Raw genomic sequence first — 23,840 nt, forward strand, 5'->3', positions numbered from 1 at the left:
TTTCCTTTGATTGTGGGCCAAATTCCTCCGATTATAACTTTTATTGTTTTCCTTCTAGCTTGGCAGCAATTTAGGGAAATTTGCTCATTTCTTCCACACCTCGGAGGTGAACAGAACGCACATGGATCCAAACATGCCTCTTTAGCAGAAGTTCCAGTTATCTGGTCTCTGTGAAATCCAGCTCTCAGTTAACACTGTGATGATGGAGATGAATGCCTGATGGGGTCACGATGGAATTTTCAGAAATGGGGTAGCAGAATCTTTTAAAAAATGAGGTGCTGGAACTTTTAAAGAAGTTAAATAAGCACAGGGAAAAAAAAGTTGAGCCACGAGACTCGGAGCCAGTGCTAAGGTGTAACTGAAGTGTTGGCACATAGCCGTTGAATTACTTTTTACTGAACCTTCCTCCCTGCTATTGAATACACTAAGATGACATTGCTGGGAGTTACTCTTCTGCGGCACTTTCAGAACAACAAATATGTCAGCCCCAACAAAGAAATGCTTCAAAAAATTTAAAAAATTACTGACATGCCACCATGGATCCTAGAATTTGCTTCCCTTGAATTTGTGTCTGTGTGTGTCTGTGTAGTGTAGGGTTGATGGTGATACTTCAAGCATTAATCATTTTAAATCCTCTTTTTTGATGGTTTGGCAAGGGTTTACAGCTTCTGCTTCCTCCTTCTGCCCCAGTTTTGCCTGCTATTTGTTCTCTCTGTTTAATTTCTCCTCAAATGGCCCTAGACAATCAGGGATCAGGCACTCGGCAGGATGATGCCTGGGCCTATAAGATTTAACTATGTTCTGACATCGAGAGGGGCAAGTGTAGCCCACTGGAGTGATGGCAGCGATTCTTGATTGGTCAACATGGGTGATGCTAGCCAGTTAAGGACAACTATCAGGATTAAACAGTTTCTCAGTCCTTAGCAATAACTCCACAAATTTCTGGTGTGATGGCCCTTCTGGGAAACAGGTTAAGAAAACAAATCCCAATTTCATTTTAGCACTACTCCTGACTGTGGGATTTAATCCATTGGAGAAGTCAAATACAACATTCCTTGTTTCGCTAGAGTGGACACAGGCAAGGGGATGTTACTCCAGCCAGTATAATTTCCTGTTCCACTGGTCTGGAGCACCCTCCCCCTGCATGTGAGCAGACAGATGGGCACGACCCAGCTGACTCTATAAAAGAGCCGAGTCACACAGCCATCTCTCTCTTGATGCCATTTTCTTCTCTTGATGTTGTTCTCTTAATGTGTTTTGCTGTCTGCTAGCCCTCAGCCAGCAGCACACGGGCTCAATCCCCATATGCGATGAACTCACACTTTGTACTGTAACTACTAGCTAGAGCCTGCTTGTTACTTTTAAGGTAAGACTCTTGCATCTTTATTCTTTTAAGAGGGATCAAAGGGGTCTTACCAGGAATAATCCAATCTGGGCAAGCCAGACTGGATTGCTTAACTAAAGAGATCCAAATGAAGCAAAGTAGATTCCTGCTGTATTGAGGGGAATCTGCTCTGCTAGCGTGAGTGAAGGAAGGATAATATTGAATCAATATATCTTCTCCTACCATCCTTAACATTCCCACACAGACTCTAGGCAAGGGGCACTCCAAACTATGGGAAACATGAGAAAAATTAAAAAAAATCCTTCAGTAGCACCTTAAAGACCAACTAAGTTTTTATTTTGGTATGAGCTTTCGTGTGCATGCACACTTCTTCTTCAGCACATGAAAGCTCATACCAAAATAAAAACTTAGTTGGTCTTTAAGGTGCTACTGAAGGAATTTTTTTATTTTGCTTCGACTCAGACCAACACGGCTACCTACCTGTAATGAGAAAAATTGTCCGGGAAGACCCACACCAGAGTTCTGCAACTATCTGCTTAGAAGGAAGAAGTGGCCCTAACCACATCCAGGCCCAAGTTTTGTCATGAAATGTAAGATTTTGCTCAAACAATACCAGCTTGATTGGCTATGAGGGGATTTTACATTTCATCCTTAAGCAATGCTATCCATTGCCTTTCTTAGAACATTTGAAAAAAAATATGTTTACCCATGATCACCATTGATAAATGCAGCATTTATTTCCCCCAAAATGCAGGCTAGCCTTTCCAGGAGCGCAAAGCAATAGTCATGCAACAGGAAAGTATGGCGGAGTTTGAATGGGATTGGGCCAAACATTGGAGAAAGAAAAGCTAGCATCTGTCAGATTATATTCAGCATGCTCCCTTCTTAATTTTAAAAAAGAAACACTATAATCTTCTTTGTTCCACAAATGTGCCATTGTTGTAAAATCAACACTTCATTGTGCTTCTCTTAAAACTGAGAATCTACCCAAACGGAGAAGCATGGGCAAAACGTGAACGTCAACACAGATTAGGGATAAAAACAAGCCAACATTGGCAATATTATTGACTAATGTCTCCAGAGGAATGCACAATATTGAACTCTTGCCAAAATGTTGGCTGGCCTGCTTTAACTTTGGCCCAGTGTTCAGGGGACAATTATAATTGGCGATGGGTAAGGAACATTTATTTAGCAGACTTTTTCATCTTCCAATAAGAGCAATCTTTCACTTCAGATTAGTGAGTCCCAACATTCCTCCCCACTGAGAGGGAGCTCTTCAAGGCCCCTGGTGTCATTCTCTCAACAGTTCATCATTTAGTAGGGGTAGAGTATCACTCTGAAACATACACACTTTGTCCCGATTCAGCCTCTTTGATAAAGGCTCATCAACATTCAGATGTGCGGCTGGTGAGACAGAGAGGTTACTGGTTATTGCTTCTCATTGTTACAAAGCCCTATTCATCACCAGTCCAAATTATTGACTCAGGAACCGTTTAAAATTTACTCAAGGAGAAAGCAAAGATGAAGGCAAATAAGTGAACACTAAAACTTGAGGGAAGACTTAGCAAGCAGCTTCCAAACCACATAATGGCTTTTTCAGAGTAATCTCTACCCCGCCCCCCGCCCCCACTGCCCATTTTAGATGGACATCTCTGAGAAGCAAAACTTACCTTTAGCAAGTAAGAAACAAGAAATGCCCAACCCAAGAGGCTGATCCCCATCAGACTGAGTTCTTCTTCCTAGTCTTAGACTGAATTCCAATACTGTACACACATAAAGGTAAAGGTAAAGGGACCCCTGACCATTAGGTCCAGTCGTGACCGACTCTGGGGTTGCGCGCTCATCTTGTGTTATTGGCCGAGGGAGCCGGCGTATAGCTTCCAGGTCATGTGACCAGCATGACAAAGCTGCTTCTGGCAAACCAGAGCAGCACACGGAAACGCCGTTTACCTTCCCGCTGTAGCGGTTCCTATTTATCTACTTGCATTTTGACGTGCTTTCGAACTGCTAGGTTGGCAGGAGCTGGGACCAAGCAACGGGGGCTCACCCCATCACAGGGATTCGAACCGCCGACCTTCTGATCAGCAAGCCCTAGGCTCAGTGGTTTAACCCACAGCGCCACCTGAGTCCCTACATACCTGAGAATGAATCCCACTGAACTCAATGGGGCTTCCTTTAGAATATGATAAATCAATATGAATAGGAATACTTCTATTTAAATGAATATAGGTAAAGGTAAAGGGACCCCTGACCATTAGGTCCGCTTGCAGACGACTCTGGGGTTGTGGTACTCATCTCGCTTTACTGGCAGAGGGAGCTGGTGTTTGTCTGCAAACACTTTTTCCGAGTCATGTGGCCAGCATGACTAAGCCGCTTCTGGCGAACCAGAGCAGCTCACACGGAAACGCCGTTTATCTTCCCGCCGGAGCGGTACCTATTTATCTACTTGGACTTGATGTGCTTTCGAATTGCTAGGTTGGCAGGAGCTGGGACGGAGCAACGGGAGCTCACCCCGTTGCGGGGATTTGAACCACCAACCTTCTGATCGGCAAGCCCTAGGCTCTGTGGTTTAGACCACAGCGTCACCCACATCCCTTTTAAATGAATATACATGTGGATAAATAAGGCTTTTTTACAAATATGGGGAAATCAGATACAGAATCATTTATGTATGTTTCTCTGGAAGTAAACCCCATTGGCTTCAGTGGGACATACCCCCCAGGGCTATATAGGATTTCATTTATTATTTTTTATAATTATTTATAAAATAATTTTATATTATTATAGTATATAGGATTTCATTTATTATTACATTTATATCTGACTTTTCCTCCAAGAAGTTTAAGGTGATGTACAATGCACGATGATGTACAATGATTACCCCTTCCATGGTAACTAGGGTTGCCAGACTCAATAGAGGACAGGACTTCTGTGCCTTTAATTGCCCTGCTCTCTTTTTGAGTCTGGAAACCTTAAAGAGAAACCAGCAGACCCTTTGTTTAATTCCCAAGCAAAGGGTTTGCTGGTTTCTCTTTAAGGTTTCCAGACTCAAAAGAGAGCAGGGCAATTAAAGGCACAGAAGTCCTGTCCTCTATTGAGTCTGGCAACCCTAATGGCAACTTCTGTAGGTAGGATAGGCTGAGAGACATTGACCAGCCAAGTTCACCCCATGAGCTTCCTGGCTGAGTGCAGGCCTGAGCTTTGGTCTCCCAGGTCCTAGTAGCCTCTACCCCACTCTGGCTTTTACACCACACTTCATGATCACTAATGATGCACCCTTACACATGTTTACTCAGAGCTGAGGGCCATAGCTCAGTGGTAGAGCATGCCCAAGATCCCAGGTTCAGGTCAGACTGGGGAAATTCCTGCCTGAAAGCCTGGAGGGCCACAGCCAGCCAGTGTAGACAACATGGAGTTAGGTGGAACAATACATTTACTTGGTCCAAAGCAGCTTCCTATGTTCCCACTGAGTCTAATAAGATTGCACTGGATTTTTTGGATTTTTTTTAAAAAAAATAGCATTCTCCCACTCTGTGTGTCATACACTGGGTCCAGATTGCACACAAAGGACAGCAGACCAGGTGTGGAAATTATGTTAAATTCATACACTTTTAAATAAACAAACTTTTTCTGCAAGTCAGAAAGCACACGGGAGAGGGCAAAGCCAGTTTTCCACTCAAAGGGAGGCTTGGATTGCAATTTGTTTCTTTTTTTAAAAAAAAAAAGTGGGGAACATTCACAGATGTAATCCCCCACCTGTCCTCTGAATGAGGACGATTTGGTTTCTGGCCTTTTCTGCTCCATGTATAAATCAAGCTTCAGATGTGACACATTGGAGAATAAAAGGTGCTCTTTGGGGCATTTCTGAAAACATCCTCAATCAAAACAGGGGGAGGGGGAGGAGACAGGTGAACAATAAAAGAACTTTAGAAACAAAGCACGATATATGTCTTTCTCCCTCACTTCCAGTCAGTTAAACAAGTTAGCACTGTGCCAGAACATGTCTCCCCATCTCTCAAAAGTTTTCCTCCCCTGCAAGAGATGCTTCCATTTTTCTGCCTGAGTCTCAGGGTGCTTTAGAATTTCTTTTTATTTTTTGGTGGGTGATGGGTTTTGAGCTTCCCTTATTGGCATATGTGCCTCTCTTTTTTCTGTTGCATACATCTCCAGCATTCTGCAGCCTCCCTGGCTGTTCCTGCTGCCTGACCAGCACAGGCCCCATGGGAGAGGTTCCCTGGTGATGATCATCGTCCCTTCAGTTGAAGCGCAGGCAACCCAGGGAGGCTGCAGAGAGAGACGGTCATTGGATGAGATGATATGCAGGATGAACAAAATGACTCTCACAAACACTCCTCGGCCACCTCAAAATGAAGGTAAGCACAACGAAAACCCTCTGCCCCGCCCATGAGAATTGTCACCATTTTTATTTTTATATTTTATAACGTTCAAATGCAGTTAGGTGTTGTTGTTTTTCATTAGCTGATGGACAGCGGTCAAAAAACAAAGGAGAATTTTACAAAGCTGCACTGAGACAAACCCATCTCTGACTCCTGTCAATCAGCTTCCCGAGTTTAAACTGGGTTTTAGTGTGAAGCATACCTGCCAAGTCTCCCGCTGAAAAATCCGGGATCAGCAGCGGCGCGGCACCGGAAGTTGCGTAGAAGCAACTTCCGGGCCACTCTGACCATGTGTGGGCACTGGAAATAGGGCAGAGCAGCACCGGAAGTTGCTTCTTCACACGCCCGGTGGCCATCTTGGTGGTGGCCGCATGGCGGCGACCATCTTGGTGACGACCGCCGCCATGTGGCCACCACCAAGATGGCTGCCGGGCATGCATAGAAGCGACTTCCGGTGCCACTCTGCCCTATTTCTGGTGCCCACACATGGGCAGAGCAGCACCCAAAATGGAGGCTCCCTGGCAGGTAGGAAATCCAGGGGAATTCCAGGATTTTTCTCCATTCAGGAGAACAGCGGGAAACGGATTAAAATCAGGGGGTTTCCCGAGGAAAACGGGATACTTGGCAGCTAAGGTGTAAAGAGAAAAACTTCCCTCTAACAACTTTCTCCACAACATGCATAACTTTGTAAATTTGTCATGCGTTCCCTTGACTTGCCTGTTTTCTACATTAAATATTTGCCCGTCCATTACTCAAGGCAACACCCCATGTGACCCGGTCCTTCCAATACCTCAAAGCTGGCAAAGCAAAAACAAAACTATGATAAAAACCAGTGATAGCTATAAAGTTAGCCTACACAAAGACAAATTGGTTAGAAAGGAAACAACAGAGAACCTCGGGTGTGAGAGCCAACAGAAATCTTCAGTGGAACCTCTGGAGTTTGAAGTTTTGTTTTGTTTTCTAAGGAGGTCGACCCTGGGCTAAAACTCGGTCGCTGACTCTGGCTGCCCTTCAAAGGAAGGAGTTCCCGGGAAGTGCTGACAGATTTTGAAACACAGCCCAAGAGACAGGTGAGACAGTGAAAACAAATAGCCCTTAATCACTAGGCGTGTCCACAATTGCCAGGGCCGGGAACCATCTGATGAGTTCAAGGTGGATCCCATCTTAAGATGTTATTGGACTGAAGATACTAACAAGATCGTGGTCCAGCAAAGCTTGCCTTGACTTCAATGGCAGCAGCAGGCCCCTCTCCAGACCGAGATGTGATAAACTGGTTATTTGTTTAACCTTTCTCTGAAAGGTAGGTTCCAGTCTGTCATTCCTGTAAAGTAAAAGGCTTCAAGGAGCTTTGGGTGGTGTTGGCTTGTCACCATCCACCTATTTAATTATTGCACTGTCACAGTGGTAGAGTTTCCGGTGTTCTACCTTTTCTATTCTCAAATCATTGCCTGTTCTAGGAACATCTCCACATGTAAGGTGGGTGACATGATTATTCTCTTCCTGCCCTTTACCTCTTCACTTCTTAAAAAAAGGTAAAGGGACCCCTGACCGTTAACTCCATTCGCTGGCGACTCTGGGGTTGCGGTGCTCATCTCGCTTTACTGGCCAAGGGAGCCTGTGTTTTGTCCACAGACAGTTTCCAGGTCATGTGGCCAGCATGACAAAGCCGCTTCTGGCGAACCAGAGCAGCACACAAAAATGCCGTTTACCTTCCCACCAGAGCAGTACCTATTTATCTACTTGCACGAAGAAGAAGAAGAAGAAGAAGAAGAAGAAGAAGAAGAAGAAGAAGAAGAAGAAGAAGAAGAAGAAGAGGAGGAGGAGGAGGAGGAGGAGGAGGAGGAGGAGGAGGAGGAGGAGGAGGAGGAGGAGGAGGAGGAGGAGGAGGAGGAGGAGGAGTTTGGATTTGATATCCCGCTTTATCATCACCCGAAGGAGTCTCAAAGCAGTTAACATTCTCTTTTCCCTTCCTCCCCCACAACAAACAAACACTGGGGCTGAGAGACTTCAAAGAAGTGTGACTAGCCCAAGGTCACCCAGCAGCTGCATGTGGAGGAGCGGAGACATGAACCCGGTTCACCAAATTACAAGTCTACCGCTCTTAACCACTGCACCACACTGGCTCTTTTTGACGTGCTTTTGAACTGCTAGGTTGGCAGGAGCAGGGACCAAACAACAGGAGCTCACCCTGTCGCAGGGATTCGAACCACCAACCTTCTGATTGGCAAGCCCTACGATCTGGGGTTTAGACCACAGTGCCACCCACGTCCCTTCTTCTTTAGATATCCCCATATCAGAAACTCCATAATATCAGTAAGCATCAAGCAGGAAGTTAAGTTTAATTAAATGCTTGATATGAATAGGGATGCAGGTGGCGCTGTAGGTTAAACCACAGAGTCTAGGGCCTGCCGATCAGAAGGTCGGCGGTTCGAATCCCTGTGACGGGGTGAGCTCCTGTTGCTTGGTTCCAGCTCCTGCCAACCTAGCAGTTTGAAAGCACATCAAAGTGCAAGTAGATAAATAGGTATCGCTCCAGCGGGAAGGTAAACGGCGTTTCCATGTGCTGCTCTGGTTCGCCAGAAGCGGCTTAGTCATGCTGGCCACATGACCCGGAAGCTGTATGCCGGCTCCCTCAGCCAGTAAAGCAAGATGAGTGTCTCAACCCCAGAGTCGTCCGTGACTGGACCTAACGGTCAGGGGTCCCTTTACCCTTTACTTTTTATGAATAGGTAGAACTGAACCAAAAATGACCAGTCCAGCTTTAAGGATGGGAAAAATTGGAGGTACAGTGGATACAGCACCCTGAAGGGCATCTTGGAAATGGAAGAGTATCTTCTCTTTGGAATGCTGTGTTGCACCCTCCTCAGAAATATGTGCCCCATGGCCAGTCATGCTCCGCTTCTTATCAAGAGTGAAGGCCTGCCTGCTTAGGAGGTGGGCTGAGGCAGTCAACTTGGGTGATGAAAGCCCAAGGGCACTGCCTTGCCCACCCTGCTGCCTCCATCCTGGGCTTCTGAGATTTATGCTTCACTACGACCACTTGTTTTAAGTTTCTCTCTGCAGTCACAAGGACCAGAAACTTACCTGAAACCTCTCAAGATGCCGATTTGCTCGCATCCCCTTTGAAGCCACAAAGACTAAAAACTCAACTCTGTTTTAAAAACCTCAACATCCTTGGGATGTTCAATTCATCAGATACCACAACCATATGCTAACCTTGTAGGCGCACTGAATTTGCACAGGCTAGCCAGTAGTCTAAATAACTGAGCTAACCACAGTTAATTTCCCTTTTCATAATGGTGAAGAAGATAAAATGAATCATGATAAAGTTACTTAGCTGGATGGGTTTCCTGGCAAGGACACTGATGAATATTCAGCCGGTTAAAGAAAGACACTTGTGTTTGCTGGCTCGAAGTGCTTACAGTGAAATGCATTGCAGATTACTCACTGCAGGAAGTCAAAGATACCTCTGAGAACATTCTGTACACCTGCCTCAAAATCTGCTGCACGAATTGCTTTGGGTTATCAAATGCAGGCGGGGAAATGATATTTTAAACTGCCAAGAGAAATCTATTCAGAATTGCAGCCCTACAAATTTCCAAGGGCCAAGCTTCAAAATATTTAGCTGCGGCAAAAAGAAGTCCAGGGCTCTACGATCCATTTCGTTTTGGGGCTAGGCCTGGTTTGGGCAGAGAAATGGCCTTGCTCACCCTGTGTAAGATAGGGCGACTGTGTCCCTGCCAATTCTCCTTGATCCTTCAGTGGCTTTCAGTGTCATTGACCAGGGCCCGTGTTTTCTTTCTGGGGATACTCAACAGTACGCAGTACCGGCACATTTTTTCCAGAAGACAAGCACGGACCATTGTATTTTTTCGAAGAGGCTATCGGAACTGGTGGCAGGTGGCACTGCTCTGGGGTGGTACTGATCCGACTTGGATGGTCATTTACAGAGGGTGGTGCTGGAGGAATATTGTTCAGCCTCCTGGGGCCTTCAGTGTGGGGTTCTGCAGGGTTCAATTTTTATACCCCTGGTGTTTGACGTCTACATGAAACAAATGAGTGGGGTTATCCTGCATTTTTGGAATGTGCTGTTGGCAATATATTGATGACACAGAGTCATGCTTCTCCTTTACAGGCAGGTGCAGCACCAGAAATGCTAGACTGGTGTCTTGCCTCAGTAATGGCCGGGAGGGTTTGGGACAACTGCACAAGAACTACACTATTCAGTTGATTCTGTCAGATTCCAACTCTGCTGGCCAGTGGAAAGGTTCTCATGTTGCTTGGCGATAGAGATGCATTGCCAATAATACAGAGGACACTGATAATCCCATCTTGTTTCTTGTTTGAACACATTGTGAGATGCATTCATAAGTCAGCAGCCTGACAGTGCAATCTTATACCGGTATCAATACACTCACAAATAAGCCCCATTGAATTCAATGGGACTTACTCCTAGGTTCTAGCCAGGGCCGTCTTAAGCATATCGGGCACCCGGGCGCCGTGGTGTGACGATCCCTCCGGCGCCCCCCCTGCCCCGTTTCCCAACTTGGCTGGCTGGCGGGCAGAGCAGCGCGGCGCCCCCCTGGCGGCCAGGAGCCCTGGCGCCCTGTGCCACCCAGCCTTGCCCTAGGGCCAGCCCTGGTTCTAGCTTACAGTTGTACCTCGGTTTACGAACACCTCGGGTTACGAACTCCGCAAACCCGGAAGTATTTCCGCCGCATGTGCAGAAGCGGCACACACGGTTTGTGCATGCGCAAAGCGCGAAAATCACGAAAATTGCGCTTTGCGCATGCACAAAATGGCACTTTGAGTTATGAACTGCATCCCAGAATGGATCGTGTTTGTAACCCGAGGTACCACTGTATTCTGGTCTGACCTGAAGAAATAATCAAAGCTGCATGAAAAAGAAGAAGCCGCCAAAACTCGCTATAACAATTTGAGAGTTATGGGAAAACACTTTCATAGAATCAGAGTTGGAAGGGACCCCAAGGGTCATCAAGTCCAACCCCCCACAATGCAGGAATCTCAGCTAATGCATCCCTGGCAGATGGCCTTCCAACCACCGCTTTAAAACCTCCAAGGAAGGAGAGTCCACCACCTCCCGAGGGAGACCGTTCCTCTGCCGAACAGCTCTTACTGTCAGAAGTTCTTTCTGTTGTTTGCTGTTGTTATGCATCAATCCTGGACAGCTTCCAAAACAAACCTGATAAGATTCTAGTCATCACGTTACAAGAGAGGTATTCACTCTCCTATTATAAATCATCTCTGGAGTACTTCCTCCATCTGCGCACACAGAGATCCCTTTCACTGCCTTCACTTTGTCCAAAATATGCCAAGAATGATATCTGCCCCAAATTTCCAGCTTCCAGAACGCCTGGCCTGGCAAGGATATAACTCTCGGAAAGCATTTAGGAGTCTCTCTGTTCAAACAGAATGAGGAGCTGAAGCAGAGTGGAAGAGCACGGCATTGAACGTACAGGCTTAAAAAGGAAAGAAAGAAAAGCTCGTCTACCTGCACAGACAGCCAAAGAAGGGTTCATAAAATACAAAGAAGCGGGCGCCAAATAAATTACTATTTCCCATTTATGTTAGATTGGGGGGGGGGGGAGCTTGGTCTGAGTTTGAAACACACGTCAGCTCTCTGTTGTTGAAGCAGAACTGATCTCTTATGACAGAGCTGGCAAACATGCTTGCATTTTGGAAAAGACTAAGTAAGTCCAATGATTTTTTTTCATTTGAAGTGAATGAGCATTGTTCATTGATCATACATGTACCTACGCCAAGTTGAGTAGGAAGAGTCTCTAACGCAAGACTAGTTAAAAACTCTTGCCTGCATGGCCAGTTCTTGTGTAGAAGTCACAGCATCCTACATGGCATTCAATGTTGTTTGAAGAAAACTTTCTTTAAGTGTTCAAAGCACTAGGTAAAGGTAAAGGGGCCCTTGACCATCAGGTCCAGTCGTGTCCAACTCTGGGGTTGCGGCGCTCATCTCGCTCTATAGGCCGAGGGAGCCGGCGTTTGTCCTCAGACAGCTTCCGGGTCATGTGGCCAGCAAGACAAAGCTGCTTCTGGCGAACCAGAGCAGCGCACGGAAACGCCGTTTACCTTCCCGCCGGAGCGGTCCCTATTTATCTACTTGCACTTTGATGTGCTTTCGAACTGCTAGGTGGGCAGGAGCAGGGACCGAGCAACGGAAGCTCACCCCGTTGCAGGGATTCGAACCGCCGACCTTCTGATCAGCAAGCCCTAGACCCTAGACTCTGTGGATTAACCCACAGCGCCACCTGGGACCCTGTTCAAAGCACTAGTATTGTTATTAATGCTTTCCCTTTTCTACGCCATACATCCGTCTCTCTTATGTGAAGCTGCAATGCGGTACACACTAACTTGGGAGTAAGTCTCATTGGACTCAGTGAGACTTCTAAGGAGACAAGCACAAGATCGCCCTCCCCGTCATCCAAGTACACTTTCATGAAAACTTACTTCCTAATTAATGTGCATGTTTGACATTATTTTTGCATGTGGTACACAGCAAGGTCAATCAACAGGAAGAGGAAAATCTGACTTCAGGAGCAAGGCCTTTGCTTCTGAGGCTGTGATTGACAGATGAAGGGCAGTATATAGATTTAATCAGTGCTTTTTTTCTGGGGGTACTTTTGTCCAATTACTGTATTTATTTTTCCTGATTTGAACTATAGAATGGTGATTTTTGAGTCAAAATGAGAGTACCCCTAAACATTTTTTTAAAGAAAACACTGGATTTAATAAATAATAATGGTAATAAATATATATACTAGCCAGGCTCATGTCAATAAGGTTCATTTCAGTAAACATGCTTACAATATACTTCTTGTATAAATTTCATTTATACCATCTAGTTGAGATTTTTTTAAAAAATCAGCGTGTTTGTTCATTGTTGCTATGCTTTGAGAACAAGCTAATATTCCTTTCCGGAAAGCTTTTCATTAAAAGAAAAAAAAAGGAAGAACTGTGAGCATAGGAAGTGAGTTTCTTTTGGTTGAGGCCTTGGAGTCATGTCTTTGCGTGAGATCCCAAACAAGCCACACTGGTAATATTCCTACATCTGGATCATGTGAGAGGGACATTTCATGCACCCGGACCCAACTCAGTGAGGTTTACTTACAATTTGGCTGATAGCCTTTAATTTGAAACAAATCTCTCTCTGTAAAGTATTAACTTTCATGAATATCTGTGGGGTAAAATCATTTCTTCTTTCAGCTACTTTGCTGTCACGCTAAACAGCTCCTGCATATTTGAACGTGAGATGAATCGAGCAGCCGCCACCTCGAGAAGTTTCCTCGGCAGGACTGGCAGGCTTCGGCGGCCACGACTGAGGTGGGTTTGTGCAAAGGAAGGAGCCCCCAGAGCAGATTTCTGGGGCACATGGAAGGAGGAGAGGGAAAGGAAGCTCCATTGCTTGAGTGGAAGTTGTTCCATGAGTGCAGGCCCATCCTAGCCATAGAGGCTAGTGGCGCAGAGAACCACGGTGCCGGGCGCTGGAGGGCGCTGGAAGGGCGCCAAGTGAGTGCAGGGTTTGGCGATCTGGCCAGGACTGCGCTCCACGAGCTGAGAGGCTGCACCGCATCTCTCTCCTTCTCCGAGGACTCCGCGCTGCGCCTCCTTCTTGCTTCCCCAAAGCTGGGTTCCGCTCAGTCGAATTTCGCCACCAGCGCGCGCACAGTGCCCAAGCAGCTCTTGCTGGTCCCGCGGTGCGCGTGCTGGTGGTGAAGCTTGACTGAGCGGAACCCAGCGCTGGGGAAACGAGGAGGCGGCTCAGCGCGGAGTCCTCAGAGGTGGCCTCTCGCTGCTGCCGCGGTCCGCTTGGCACTCCCGGGCCCTTGGAGGGGCTCTGGAGGGGGGCGCTGGAGGGACCTTAGCGCCAGGGTGCTGGATGGGCTTAAGGCGGCCCTGCATGAGTGCCATGACTTCACTGGATACAACCCAAAACAGGGATGATGGGAGTTGTAGTCCACAACATCTGGACGGGAGGACACTATTCCTCTACATTAGTATCTTTATTCCCAGGTCCTCTCACTGCACAGCACTTTTCATCACATCTCTCTTTTTTAAAATCCATTTCAAGAATCATGTCCCTTTCATAAAATTCTGCATTGAAAGTTCTTTGCAGGGGACGTTGCAATCACTATGCTTTGGGGAAGGGGCTTCCGTGGTCTTTTGGTTCTGCTTGGTCCTCTGGTTGCGGACAAGTGTGGAGAATTCTATTGCCATGAGAACACAACATTTTTCTCGATAGCGCACTCCCCAACAGTCAACATTTTGAAATCACTTCCTCACATTTGATTCCAATGCAAAGCAGAATGTCTTGGCGTGCACTTTATCTCCAACAGCTGGTCAATAAGAACAATTCTCTGCAATTAGATTGATGGCATTGCACAGTTATGACATTAGCAACATAGTAAAGTTTGATATGTTTTCCATAACACAAACATCACCTTACTTCCAAGTATGCTGACTAGAACCAAGTGGCGCCGGGCGTTTATGTTCCACATGTGAAATCTGTACATGCAAAATTGAACACTCTGTTTATGCTATGTGGGAAACTGGGATTCACACAACATATGTGGAGTGGATTTTGAGTGGCTCTCACTGGGTGATTTGAAGAAACATAGGACTCCTTCTTTGTATGCCTATGGGGGGGGGGTGTCAAGACTCAGCAAAAATGGCCTCTCCAAAATCTCCATGTTATTTATGATTGGCAAAATGGTTGGGGGGACATCATTTCACTGAAGTGGCTGACTGGGGGGGAGGGGCGGAGCTGCTGTGCCTGTTAGATTACAGTGGGGCGGCTGCTGACCAGAAGGCAGAGGGCCAACGCAGCAGGGAGGAGGTCAGGGCAGTCCAAATGCCCTTGTGGAGGCCATCCTTCACTCCGGCTGGGGCATCCACAGTGTGCTGGCCCACATCTTCCCTCGCCCCTCATCTTTCCCTCCCACTGTTAGTCTTCAGCTTGCAAAATGGAAAGTGTAAACCATTTGCAGAAGGAGGTCTGAAGCTTCAGGAGAAGCCTGTGTGGTTTGGACAAGAGCAGCTTTGCTTGGCAAGTGCTCTGGGTACCCCTGGAGCCACTTTGGTTTGATATTTTGAGCTCAGTCTGGAGTGGATGCACAACACTTTGTGTATTCTTCCATGGCTCATTCCCACCCACACACTTCTTTGAAGACTCATATCACCTTAGCATTATTTTCCCATGTGGTTAACACAAAGTGTAGGTGCCTTGGTTATGGCCGCAGTGAGCAGCTGATCTCATAAACAGAGCTAGGGTAAAATAACTGTGATACCCCTCCCCACCCTCTGACTATACATAAGGGTCTGGTGACTTCTGTTTCAGTGTATCTGAAGAAGTGTGCATGCACACGAAAGCTCATACCTATGACAAACTTAGTTGGTCTCTAAGGTGCTACTGGAATGATTTTTTTTTAATTATTATTTTTTGTTGTGGTATGTGGGTCACCAGCACAAACATCTACTCATGATCTTGCTAAGGGCAGAAGAAGCTATCCAACACAGGGGTCCATCCAGGCTAGCACTGTCTGCTTCAACTGGCAGAAGATCTCAGGCTGGCAGATCTTTCCCAACTTTGCCTCAGAGATAGTTTAACTCATGGGTGGAGACCTGTAGTCCTCCAGATGTTATTAGACACCAACTTCCACCAGCCCTATTCTTCCTACATGTCCATTTGAGGATCCTAAGAATTCACATACTCTCGTCAACAGTCATTGGTCCTCAAACTCCTACGGCATTCTCCATGCTGTAAAGATGACTTGTGATTTGACTCTGTTTTCCTACCTCTTTGCCATAAAAAGTGTCAGTACTTGGAAGAAAAAACTGTGCAATTAAAAAAAAGAAGTCATTTCTGTACACATGGCAACTTTACAGAAGGTTAGAATAAACAATTGAGGAAGTGGGAAAGCAGCTTGTGGAAATTAGAAAGTTAAGGAGGTGGGTTTGTGGAATCTCATTGTAACTGAGACAGCATGTTGCCCATAAAAATACCGTAGTTTGCAGGACAGAAATACTAAAAATAATGAGAGAGTATTCTTCAGCTGTCCAATAACTCATATGAGAAATCAAGCGACTGACTCATATGTTTTTAGCAGGTTGGACCAATTAGTCCCAGTTTTCTTTGAAGAGAAAATGAATGCTCCTACTGAGGTCTTTTCTTTAAGAGGGAATTTCCTGGGTTGTCCATTGTCCCCTGTATGGTCGTTAGGAGGCCTTTATTCATTACTCTTATTTTCAAAAGAGCCCACTCTGTAAAGCTGTTCTGCACATGGACCCCCCAGCCACTGAGAGGAGCTGGTTATTGCAGTCGGTCAATTTCCATCAGCTTTTCCTTAGTCGTTAAAATGGGGTGCCCATAATTGAATTCAGCATCGCAGATCAGCATTAAGCACCATTGACCCGTCAATGGCAGCCAACCAAGTAATGCCCACAAAATAGGGAACCCATCATTTCCCAGATAAGTTTCATAAGCCTTCCCAAAGCTAGAGCCATTGGAGAGAGATGTTCACTCACAGTCACAACAGCATTTTTCGGAGAACGGACTTCCGATATTTGCATTTTGCCCCAGATTTAGGAGAACACTTAAGGAGAGGAAGCAAATGTGCTCCATGCTTTCTCTCACTACTCTACTCAGAGATGGGAGCAGCGGCAAGCTCCAAATCAGGCATAGGCAAACTCGGCCTTCCAGATGTTTTTGGCCTACAACTCCCATGATCCCTAGCTAACAGGACCAGTGGTCAGGAATGATGGGAATTGTAGTCCCAAAACATCTGGAGCACCGAGTTTGCCTATGCCTGCAAACCCTGACATCACTAAAGCCCAATTTTCATGGCAAAGCAAGCAAGTGTATCGTGAGAAGCACAGCCATAATGAATGGATTTGGCTGGCCAGCCACAAAGGAGGCTCTCCGATGATTCACAGTTCGAGCCTTTCCTCCTCTGCTGAGGAAGAGTAAGGGTCAGCCCTGGGCATTTTGCTTCCTGCGGTGAAAGACAAAATGGTGCTTTCTTCTGATTCCATGTACGGAAGCCAGCCAGATCGTTGCTTGAACACCAGCAACTGGGCAGAATCTGCCACCTCATCTGAGGGCAACAGGCTAACTCTGGAGGTGAAGAGCTGCCCTTCAGCCCCTCCCCAGCACTCCCCAGAGTGGGGAGCCAGGCACCCCACTCTGCCTACTGGCAAGGCTGGGAACAGAAACTCCCCCCGAGTCTCTGCATACCGAGTGTGACGAGATCATTCAGTCAGAGGCAGCCAGTCTGGTTTTTGTTAAAGGGTTGGGAAGGCATGGCTTTAGCCCAGAATCTCACTTTGGTAAATAAGCAAGTCTCTGTCGACCCTGCCTCATGGGGTTGTTGCGAGGATGAACCGGAAGGATCATGCACAGCACGCTGAGGACAGAAAAGGGAGGAAATGAAATTGCAGCGCAAAGATGTAGGAAGTATCTTCCTCTCCAAGAGCTCCCCAGCTCTGCTCTGGGCTCCTGCTCTGGATACGACCCCTTCCAATCAGACAATATGGTCAGATGAGTGAGTGACACACAAACACATGGCCTCCTCCAAGGACTGTGAATTCTTAATCTTACCAACTGGGATATACAGTGTTTTATAAAGATATGCAACAGGCATACCTTAAGAAAATAATCTGAACCCAGAAATTAATTTTGAGTAGCAGAACTGAACAGAGCTCACAGGCCATCCACACAAAAAACCCACTGCTTGTCACTTGCACCCCACCTCTGACAGCCACCTCTCAAGCACCAGGAAATCCTTGTTGATCTGCTGGAAATCACCGATAAATCTACCAGTAGCTCCCCATCTACCTTCTTCCCACCCCTGAACTACATGGGTTCAGAACTCAATATTAAATCCGTCACAAGGGCTAGGCTCCTGCAAACAAGATTCCAGACTACTGTGAACTGGGTTATTAATCTTCTCTTTTATCCACCTCATCCTCCTATTATTCTGACCTTGTACCCTGATTTACTGCCCTGGCATCTCACATTCCTTCACAATATTTATACTCTACAAATATATAACTATGGATGTCTGTTGCCTCCCCCACCTTTTGGCTAAGTGAAAACCATGAAAGTTCTAGTTTATTGGAGCCCATCGCCATAAATCAGTCCAGAAATCAACCCTTCCCTAGTTCTGCTATTCTTTTTTATATATAAGCTCCCTGGAAATGAAAATGCTAGTCCAACAGGCCTCTGACTTTTGGCTAAATATAAAAAGCCCCAGTCCAAAGCAAAAATGAAAAGCACCCGCATGGGAAGATTCCTGGCAGACCTGTCCGACAATGTGACTAGGTAATAAAAGCTAATAGCTTGGAGCCACTTTGATTCTAGAGCCAGGAGGTCCAGAAGCAGAAATCTTCTGCATGCAATGGGTCTCATTGCTGCATCTTTGCTGTATTCCTTGGAAGCAGTGGATGGCCCAGTTCCTTCCAGCTATCACTGGTCTTTTTACTGAGATCACCAGAAACAGAGTCTGGATATGAAGATGCATGCGCACAAAATTAACTCAATAACATAAAAATGTTGTTTTTCATATGTTGAGCTCCACTCGTCCCCTTCCCCGTGTCTTATTGTCTCCACTCCAGCCTCTTTGCATTAAATCCAGCCTTGAAGTGGTGAAAATACTTGGAAGGAAAACCCAGAAGAGCTGTTGCCCTTGAGACATATTTACCTCCTAGGTGGACCAAAGAGCTCAGATTTGCGTGTGGCTCATCCTATATATCTAGCCTTGTAATCACCATGGCCCAACTTCATATCTCTTGCGCTGAGACATACGCAACTCTCGGCTTCCTTGCTGGCCTTGATCATTGGGAACCCCCAAACAAGAGAATCTTTCCCCCAGAAAGCAAATGCAAAACCTGTATACCAGATATGATTTGCAAGAAACCACAGCAATGCTTTTTCAGTAAGGAGGGGGGAATAGCATGCTCGCAAATAAAGAGAATATCATCATATGTAAGCGAAAACGTAATAGAAAGCATGTGTCTTGGAAAAAACCAACATGCAAGATCAGATGCTTCCATGAGGACCCTTCCAATGTTAAAGACCAGCTGCTACGATTTACTACCTAAAGACACCAGTGAGCTATATTGCATTGTTATTTTCAAATGCAATCACAATTTTCAGTGTACAGCAGTTGCAACAAATCATTTTTCCTGTTCAAAAGAATGTCTGCGGGGCGGGTGTTTGATGTCCACCTTGTGCATCCACAAAATCTAGCCCCTGTTTTGGCAATGTTTCATCTTGGGCTGCTGCTCCCTCACTGATCCTCCCCGGTCATGGCATCAAGATTAATGTGAGTTGCCCATGACCAAAGTTATAGTGTGAGCTCTGAAAGGCACCTGCTATTCCCAAGATTGTACACCACCCTGATATTTTTAATCAGCTGGTATCTTATAAATACTTTCCAAATAAAAAGCACTCCATATAATTGCCCTATATTACACGGGCTGCAAGAAATAATATTAATAAAATAATAATAATAATAATAATAATAATAATAATAATATATTATTATTATTATTTATACCCCGCACATCTGGCCGGGTTCCCCCAGCCACTCAGGGCGGCTTCCAACAAAACATTAAAATACAGAAATCAAACATTAAAAGCTTCACTAAGCAGGGCTGCCTTGAGATGCCTTCTAAAGGTCTGGTAATTGTTGTTCTCTTTGACTTCTGGTGGGAGGGCATTCCACAGGGTGGGTGCCACTACCGAAAAGGCCCTCTGCCTGGTTCCCTGTAACTTGGCTTCTCGTAGCGAGGGAACTGCCAGAAGGCCCTCAGCACTGGACCTCAGTGTCTGGGCAGAATGATGGGGGAGAAGACGCTCCTTCAGGTATACTGGACCGAGGCCGTTTGGGGCTTTAAAGGTCAGCACCAACACTTTGAATTGTGCTTGGAAACATACTGGGAGCCAATGTAGGTCTTTCAGGACCGGTGTTATGTGGTCTCGGCGAGGTCGAGAACGTAAACAGATTTCTTGGGATTTGTACAAATGTTCAAAACCGCAGAGATGCTCCCTTCAGTGTCATCATTCACTGCAATATACTTGAGGGTCTGAACAAGATATTAAGTGTACAATTTATTGAGTGCACATTATTCGTGGGGGGGGGGGGGTAGCCAGTATGGGTGCCTCAATCCAGTTTGGTGGTTGTGTGGGGGAGAGGGGGGCTTCAGCCCTTTCCAGGTTTGATCCCGACACTTCACGCTTGCAATTTGCATTGCGGGGGGCTTCCCTTAGAGCAGTATTAGCCTTCGTGGTAACTTCCTAAGGTTGTTAGGCAGTCCCAGCCAACAATGACCATTATTCAAGGTTGATGGAAGTTGTAGTCCGGCAAGATCTGGATGGCACTACTTTGGCTACCCCTACATAAGAGTCATTGAGGAAAAAAAAAATCAAATTCAGATAACAAAAGGGGGTTCAGCTATACTATCTCAAACTTCCAAAAGGAAATGGTGGAGAGAAACACCAAATTACTGAAGAAAGCATATAACATTTTGTTATATGGAGAGACTTTAGATGAGATGGTAAAATCGACACAAATAAAATGGGCTCAGGATGTTGGACATAATATACAGTTGGAGGAATGGGAAAGATTATGGAAAACAAATTTAAAGTTTACAGATTGCATAATATTAAGAGAAAAATTATTTGAAAATGATATATAGATGGTATATCACACCGGGGGGAAATTGCAAAAATGTATAAAACAGGATCTAAGATATGTTGGAGATATAAAGAGAAAGATTGTACTTTTTCATGTATGGTGGGAATGCAAGAAGGTTAAAGAATATTGGGAAATGATATATAATGATTTTTTAAAAAAATTGTTGGAAAAAACCTTTGTTAAAAAACCAGAATCTTTCCTGCTTGGAATTTTAGATCATGATAAAGGAGAGGGAAACTGGAGATTGTTTATGTATGCGACAACAGCAGCAAGAATTTTATTAGCACAAGTATGGAAAACAAAGAAAACGCCAACAAAGGAAAAATGGCAAGCCAAGCTTATGGACTACATGGAACAGGCAAAGTTGACAGAGAAGATAAATGAGAGAGACAACATCGATTTCAAAAAGGAGTCGGATCCATTTATAAACTATATAGAAAGACAGTATAAAGATTTGGACCCATTGGCAGGTTTTGACTAAACTTTCACAACTATATAAGAGGTAAAACCAGCAGGGTATAGAATTTCTTTAATAAATCAGTACGGAAAAACGGGGGAAGCCAAGGAGGGGGGTGGGGAGAAATATGGATATATAAATGCTTCGATTAAGATTTGTGGAAAATTTGTTGTTATAACTTGAAAATCCAATAGAAATAATTATTATTTTTAAAAAGAGAGAGAGAGAGAGATTCAAATTCAAATTTGTAGCACTGTGAGCAACACCCCATTCAAGAGTAAACAACTTGATTTACATGGCATGCTGTTTGACACTGAAAAGAAGATAAACCCAATGGGTGCCTGTTTTCAGGTATATTCACAAGATTCATCTGAGGTTGTTGTCATTCACAGCAAATGCATGTGTGGGTGTGCACACATGAATGTGTATTATGCCCAAGGTCATGCTGGCTGGGCAGCAACGAGAGTGGTGAAGGGAGGGTGGACTTTTGCCCTCTAGAGTCAGCTGACAATGAGGACGGGTTTTCAGATTGAGAGTTTCTAGCTTGGTCAGTTTGGGTGCCATATCTGCAGCTGAAAACAGCAGAGTAGATACCTCCCCTTTTATTTCTGGGCACACAGAAAAACTTGACAAACTCCAGTCTCTCTTTCGATCCAAGGAAAAGGCATGCCTCAAAGACAAAATTCAAACATTTCCTTTGAATTATTTAGGTGTAGCCAGTTATCTCCCCTTAGATCAAAGTAATGGGGGAAAAACAAAAGCTTCCATGCATATATTTTACAGAGTGCTCCTAAAAGCCATAATAAAGGAAGAATTGAAACATCTTGAGGAAAAAGATCTATCAGAACAATAAAAGTACTTTTCCGTTTTATGATGAGATCTTAACATGTCTTTAATAACTTGCTATTATAAACATAACTAGGGAGAGAAAACGCAGCATTTTTGCTGCAAGAGGTCCAGTATCATTCCATAAAGTTTTGCCAAATGTTTGCTTATCAAAATTAAATATCCATGGGAAAGAGTAGGAGTTTTATGTGACTGGCCGACTGCTCCCATCGACAACCTGGTCACCACATTCTGCATTAGTAGCAACTTTGTATATTTAAGCCGCAAACTGCCCTGAGATCTTTGGGTGAAGGCGGTATACAAATTTAATAAATAAAATAAATATTTTAAAATTCCAGGTTGTCTTCCAGGGTACCCCCACATAAATTGACAACCTAATGCAGGGTGGGAAGTTTGTGGCACTCCCCAAAGTTTTTGGACTCCAACTCCCATCAGCCTCAGTGACTGTGACCAATGGTAAAAGATGATGGAGTTGTAATCTGACAACATCTGGAAGCCAACAGGTTCTCCATCCCTACCCAAAAGGAATACAGCCCAGACAATGCAAAGCATTTTCACCTGCTAGCTTAGAAGTTATGCAGAAATAATCACCAAGACAATTGTGGTTGATGGCATCTGCCTGTCTTGAGAGACAATTGAGTCAGCATCTCTGGAAGGTGGCAGGCGCTCAGCCACGCAGCCTCAATGAGGGAGCCAGTCATGGGGGCCCCTCTCAGAATTTTGTGTCCCGGGCCACCACCACCCCACGCTACGCCACTGGCAGAGTGTGAATCAGGTTGGCTCACTTAGAAATTCAGACCCAAATGAAATCCATGAGCGTCCCTGGTATGGACACATCTCTCTGTGCACATGACAACTTTGAAATGAACTGGGGAGACACATTCAGGTGTCATTTCAGCACCTGGTGTGCATATGTCCTGGAAGCCCTACAAAGAACCTTTGGACTGGGGCAATTGGCCCAGTTACTAACAGCAATTAAGAGGGTGGTCAGCAGCAAGAGGGCCAACTCCACAGGCCAATTCTTGCATCATATTGATTGCATGGAAAATCATATGGAAGCCATTTGTGCGAAAGCCATTCTCTCTTCCCCGCCCCTCGCATGCACATGTCACACAGTTTGTGTGATCTTAAACATACAGCTGAACAAGAAGGATTTTGCTGGTATGGTTAAGATCACACAGACCAAGCAGGAAGCTGTTTGGGCAAAGAAGCTTCTTTGTGTGTTGTTTGGTAAGTGATTCCAGGAGCAACCACATGGCTTCTTTCTGCTAGGTAGGCGCTAACCCACAAATCAGCCAAGACCAGAAGGGTGAATTAATTCCAAATTACTCATCCAAACGAGCCCAGAGTTAGTTTGCCACCTGAATTGTAGAAATGTGGGTTACAACGAGGGACCTTTTCGCACCCTGCCATTCTAACATCTGAAAATTCTATTAAAAAATTAAAAATAATCAAAGCAACTTATCCAATTAATAATAGTAGGTTACGGGCTGGAAATCTACCTTGTAAGAGCAGATTACAATATTTAAGGAAGTTCTTGTGAAGAATGGTTGAGTTATTCTTTATGTAAAGCATTTTTACCCCACATCCCATGGCCTCTCCAGACTTTCAGACAGAGGGTCTTTCCATGTCGCCCCAGGAGATGCCAGGGGTTGAATGTGGGACCTTGTGCCTACAAAGTTGTTGGGCCTCCAGCCCACCCCCACTGGCAACTGTACAATTGCAAAGGGTTGGACTAGAATCATAGAATCATAGCGTTGGAAGAGACCACAAGGGCCATCCAGTCCAACCGCCTGCCAAGCAGGAAACACCATCAAAGCATTCTTGACATATGGCTGTCAAGCCTCTGCTTAAAGACCTCCAAAGAAGGAGACTCCACCACACTCCTTGGTAGCAAATTCCACTGCTGAACAGCTCTTACTGTCAGGAAGTTCTTCCTAATGTTTAGGTGGAATCTTCTTTCTTGTACTTTGAATCCATTGTCCGTGTCCTCCGTGACTAGAGGACCCCTGGGGTCCCTTCCCACTCTACAGTTATATGATTCTAGTATAACCAGCTTCCACACA

The 23,840-nt window shown here is 45.3% G+C and overlaps 1 protein-coding gene across 2 annotated transcripts in view; it reads right to left on the reverse strand.

Moving 5' to 3' along the window:
• The window catches only part of SEMA3D (semaphorin 3D), a 165,634-nt gene that overhangs the window by 129,022 nt on the left and 12,772 nt on the right, over positions 1-23,840 (reverse strand). Inside the window, exon 2 of one of the 2 annotated variants that reach the window (XM_088669983.1) lies at positions 17,009-17,177. The exons of the other annotated variant lie outside the window; for it this stretch is intronic. The gene's annotated coding sequence lies outside the window, so the exon portion shown is untranslated. The remainder of the gene's footprint in view (positions 1-17,008; positions 17,178-23,840) is intronic. 2 annotated transcript variants of the gene reach the window in all.

The sequence above is a fragment of the Zootoca vivipara genome, chromosome 5 (assembly GCF_965207765.1).
Source record: "Zootoca vivipara chromosome 5, rZooViv2.hap1.1, whole genome shotgun sequence".
NCBI classification, from domain to species: Eukaryota; Metazoa; Chordata; class Lepidosauria; order Squamata; family Lacertidae; genus Zootoca; species Zootoca vivipara.